Genomic DNA, 6129 nt, shown 5'->3' on the forward strand with positions numbered 1-6129 from the left:
TTTGCTCATTTTCTGAAAATGTGAATAGAACATATAATTTTATTTGAGGTTAAAATAAATTGAAAGAATACTAATATAACCATTTTGAAAGATTGCAAGCTTTTATTTTGGAGTAAAGGCCAAATTAGTTTCAAATCGTAGCCAATCGTACGACTGCTATGACGTCATTACGACTAGATATTAAATTTGCTTTTATTCTAAGAAGGATGAAAGCATATAGTCACAGATTTGAACATAGGTATTCGTACGATGATTTAGAACATTACACAGTAAGATATTCCATGTCTCAATATTAGCATCAAATTCTACTACATTTTATACTGAAATCGGGTCGCAGACCAATCGTAAGGTGTGCGGTCGCCTTTAGTGATTGATCGTACGCTTGAATTTTATGATTATTTGTACATTGTAGTCAATGGAATCAATCGTGGAAAAATGTTCTACGATCAATGCTAAGTTTTGTGTTACGGGCCCCTGATCATATTGCAGTGTTTTATGTATTTTTTTGTATTTAGTCAAATCGTATACACCACACATCATAAATAACACTGTTTTTATTTTTCAAAAATACTGACTTAATTGGGATACGGTTGAGAAAGTACTTGAATCTATTGTGCCTTTGTCTAAATATTTCATTCTTTTAGGAGATCTGAATTTGAACATCGCTAATTAATTGAGCCACCCACTTGCCAAACAATTAAAGCGATAGTTGATAGTAGAATAATACAATTTACAATTTGTTGATAAGTCAACGAGGATAACGGAGACATCTGCAATACTTATTGATGTTATATATTCCTCAAATCATAATAAGATCACTTTTTGTGATGTCATTCCACTAGGCATGAGCGGTCACTATATAACGGTGATCTGCTTATAAGGAAAGCACAAATCTCCATCTGTGTGTCATAAAAATATGTTTATTCAAGGAATCTAACGAAAATTAATATAAGCGATTTTAAGAACAATTTGAGCGATATGTGTTTGCAAGCTAGATGTTATTTCTGAAACAGACGCTAACATTGCCTACACTCTAAAAAATCGAATGTTAAATCAACATTTGAAAGGTATGCAATATTTAGAAAATGGTGTCACTCCTCCAACCTTTCAAATGTTTAGTTAACAATTCTTTTTTTAGAGTGTATGAAATTTGGTCCATTAAATTTTGTTCAGTTTTGAAAAACACGCACCTCTTAAAAAAAAGAGTGCGACAAAAAGAAACTCCATGTCATATACTGACCAAGATAAAGGCAAGGAATGAAAATAAAACCGTGCTAAATTTTCGAAATCTGACAGTGACTGGATATTATACAGAAAACTTAAAAATACTGTTACAGATATAATACGAAAGAAAAAGGGCATCAAGATACAGTCGGGGGGGGGGGGCAGTCTAACCATGCCCTTCAGGTACGTACACGTACCCATTAATGCAAAATGAAACTGAGTGAAGATAGAAAGAAAAAGGTAGTCCGGGGCCTAAATGTCCATGTCCCTAAACTGGAGCTCCTTTCAAACAATAAAAGAGATAGATAAAGCATAAAGGAAAGAAGAAGAAAACACAGAAAAGCGAGAGTAAAAAGTAATAGGAAAAAGAGAAAGAAAGAAGATTACAGATGAAGTGGAAAGGGAAAAGCAATTTTTAATAACACCGCTTTTCAATATAAAGTAGGTATATATACATATAAGTATATACTTACATACGAACAATTTGCTTTTGCTCAATGAAATGTAAATTTGTTGATATCTTATAAGAGATACTCGTAATTTTTTAAACGGTAATACCTCACAACAGGGACCACGGAACGAATTTGAAAGTTATGAAAGGGGGGCGGTTCATAATAAAAATCATAGAATGATGGTCGTTATTTTGTTTTTGTACATGATAACTGAAAAGGGGGTGGGGGCGAGTTCACTTATCTGGTTATCACTCGACAAAACTAGTTTCGTGTTGTTACCATGGATTTCAGTATTCGAAAGCAATTTAATATGCATTAGTCGTACGTTTGAAAAGGTGGAGTTTAGGCACGTAGGCGTCCATTTTGACGCCTTGACTCGAAACGAAGTAATCATTTTTGAAACGCAAAAGATCTGTCAAGAAATGCTTTCTATTGCAGCTTCAGAATAAGATAATTTGTTCTTAGAATCGAAATGAACTGACAGAAGTTCTGCGTGGCGTTGTTTCGTCTTCTGCAAAAGATATATATACAAAAAAACGTACCATTGTTAATTGAAATCAGCTACTGCTCGAAGTTCCTTATTTGAATAAAAAATCATCAAAAGGCGTGCGATTCTCTTCATTTGTTGGTTTTATGTTTAGTAACATTGTCATCCGTGACTTTTATCATGAAGAGAGGAATTTTGTTTTGATTTCACGTTTTTGTATCTTTGTTTGATGTTAATTGTCAAAATGGGATTAAAAAGGCATCGCCAATGCACCGGTTTTTACTTCTTAGTCATTATTGTGTTCTTCACAGTGGTTTATTGTCTAGGAGTTGTCATGGCAACAGGTAGGCATCTTTAGTGAAACATATATTTGTTAAAATCATGCAATAAATAGATATACAATGTAACATCAATATAGAATATACAAAACTCACCAAAGCTTCTTTAAACCTTTAAACCTTCATACTGTTTTACTTTCATATTGAGTTGAATGGAAGGTTAGTCAACTGTTTAATGTATGCAGATGACATTGTATTGGTATCAAAATCAAGGTGTGGAATGCAAACATTGTTAGATAGACTTGGTATTTACTGTGATAAATGGCTATTGAATGTTAACACTGACAAAACAAAAATGATGATTTGTAACAAGAATGTAAAAAAATTTGAAAGATCAGGCTTTCGAGGTAAACGGTCAGAACATTGAAGCTGTTAAACATGCAACATATTTAGGTTTGGTTTTCAATAACTGCGGTTCATTCAAAGATACAAGAGTTAATCTGGCAGATAAAGCCAAGAGAGTATTATTCAAATTATTTCAATCCTTTGGTTACAATCTTCCAAATATAAAAACCGCATCACGAATATTTGACTCTTTAATAAAGCCAATACTCTTATATGGTTCGGAGGTATGGGGCGCTTATACCGTCAACTTTAAAAAGTTAGCGGAGCTTGCAAAAATTCAAAGTTGTATTTGAGAAATGAAATTCAGTGTGTCCAGTTTCAACGGTTGAGAAATGTCTTAGGAATTAACAAAAGGAGCAGCCACTTAGCAATACTTGCAGAAGTTGGAATGTATCCATTGATAATACAAATTAGCGGAAACTTGGGCAAATATTATACTCAAATGAGAAGTATACATGAAGATTCTTGGCTACATCACTCCTTTGAAGAAAACAAAAAGATAATTGAGAATAATTGCGAATGCTGGCTAGGAAATCTGCAACACCATCTTAAGGGATTTAACATATATTTGGATGTGAATAAGAATTATTCAGAACTAGGGGAGATAGTCGATAGTGATAGAGTAGTAGGAGAAGAAATAAAAAACAAAGTTGAAGATATTATCAATCGCCAGTTCTTATTGATGAAGATGGTGATTACATTTCTGAATTTTTAAAAGTTACCTTCTTATTCACTTATCCTCAGATGAGACTTATACAATCAGACTAGTGAACGGAACAACTAAATATGAAGGCACAGTTGAAGTTGTCTACAATAATGTGTCTGGATCTATATGTGGCAACGACGATTGGGATTCCAATAGTGCGAACGTGGTTTGTAAATCTCTAGGATACAGTGCAGCTCGCCTCGTCTCCTATGGCAAAATGTTTGGGACAACTTTGGGAATGGTTCATTTTAAGAGGCTCGGGTGTGAGGGGAGCGAAGAAAGCATCGGTGAATGCCCCTTTGAGGTCGATGATGGAAGCTGCCGCGAAAAAGGAAATGGCGACGCCGGACTTGTCTGTAAATACGGTAAGTTTCTTCTTTTAAAGCTCTTTCATATACTATAGGGATATAGGGTATGATTTAAAAGTGGATAAGACTGGAAAGATACAAATAAAAAAGCCCAGCATAGATTGGACAATGTAGTTTTGAACATTTTTGTCTACTGGCTACACTGAACTGTTGGCCAATCAAAAAAAAAATTGTATCATAAAAGAGGAAGAAAAAGAAACCCAATTTGCCCGAGAAAGTTTGAATAATGGGCGTTTATCGACATAATAATATTATATGACACTTCACACTGTTTTTAATTTCATATATGAAACACACACTTATGCACGCATCCTCGTAGATAACGGCGATAAAATAAAATATATACAGGCCTTGTTTCATTTGATATAAAACATATTCCACTACATGAACATTGACTAAAAATCTGGATATATATGGATATATACATGTATATATATATATATATATATATATATATATATTGTGTGAAAGAAATGGATGAAGAGAACAATGGTAGGCGTAGCTTAAATCAAGGTTCTATATATATATATATATATATATATATATATATAATATCATGTATCATTTATCTTGATCAATCTTGGTGGTGTACGTGGTATACATGTATATGGCGTTGTTTCGTATCTAGCGCCTATTGCCAAAAGAGGCGCTGGATACGAAACAACTCAAAATTTTAATTTAAAGGTTTGAAAAAACGTTCACTAGACAATACACTTTATATTCATGGAGAGGGCCGTAGCAAAATCAGAACCATTCTTCGTCAAGCTTTTGAGCACGTGCCCTTCATAAGGTTCGTAAGATCCGTCAGTATTGCTAAGAGTAAGGATAAGCGTGAAGTGCCTGATGAAGGACATGTGCCCGAAAGCTTGACGAAGACTGTTACGGATCTTGCTACGGCCCATTCCATACTCTTGATCTCAAATATAATTATGAAGGAGACCCGTATACTACATACACCGCCAAGATTGCTCACACTTGTTCCATAGGAAAATCTAAACCAAAAAGGGAAGGAGTGGAAAAATCACTCGCTTTTCACTCCCCTTTGTGGAGCCGTCAGTGACCACGCGATTTCGAGTGAATTTAGAGTGTACATACAAATGTTTCAAACAAATTTCATTTTAAAAATAGTGAAATGCATTGAAAACAAGTAAAAATCTCTCTTACTCTATTGAAATTTATTCAATTGCTCTTAAGAGTGAATTACCCATTCGACTTTTTAGAGAGTATAGTTTAGACTGGAGGCCCAGAGAGTTCACATCTACCACAGATAACTCCGCACATAGTGGGATCTTACAATGTCGGCAACATTCTAACAAATATAATCATATAATCTCAATTTTTTTTTATCAAATAACAATATGTTCTTGTGTCTCCTAATCATTCTACAGACAATCCACCTTCCGTGAACCTCACTGGAGGGGACACTCCAAATGTAGGTCAAGTCTTGATAAACGTCCGTGGAGTATGGGGCGCCATTTGCGGTTCCTCCACTTGGAATCCGAATGACGGAGATGCGATCTGCCAGGCCTTTGGCTACAGCCAGGGGGATATCTTGTACCGTGATAACCGGTTTGGAGATTCTAAAATACATCCGATGTTATTTGATAAGATCCATTGCCCGGTATCAATCAGGTCACTTGATGAGTGCACCATTTCAGAGGCAAAGCATTGCACAGGGGTAGTATATGGCGGGGTTGCCTGTGACGAGTGTAAGTATATATATATACGTGTACCCGTAACACTGGTTTCAATATTCTTATTTTGGTTTCACTGTTAGCCCAATGTAGAAACTTCTGAACATTTTTTTTGAAGACCGAAGAAAATAACATGATATTCTATTTCATGAGAATATATGAGAAAATAAGCCATTGTTCTTCTCAGATGAGGATAACATGCTGCAACTGTCCGATGGCACCGGGCCGCATCAAGGACGCATTCAATACTTCTACAACCGCAAATGGAATGATGTGTGTGGGAAGAAAGTGGACGCCACTGCAGCACATGTCCTTTGCCGCAGTCTTGGATATGAACGTGCATCCGTCCTTCTCCAGCAAGGTGGTTTCGGTGATGACACAAAGCCATTCTTTGATGGTATCAGCTGTCCGCTATCTGGGTCCACCTACCGTGACTGCCGTCTTGTGAAATACCGCAGAGGTTTTTGTTCCCGTAGTTATGGTGCTGCCTCGATCAGCTGTGACAATCGTAAGTC

This window comes from Lytechinus pictus, chromosome 11 (genome assembly GCF_037042905.1).
Source record: "Lytechinus pictus isolate F3 Inbred chromosome 11, Lp3.0, whole genome shotgun sequence".
NCBI lineage: Eukaryota > Metazoa > Echinodermata > Echinoidea > Temnopleuroida > Toxopneustidae > Lytechinus > Lytechinus pictus.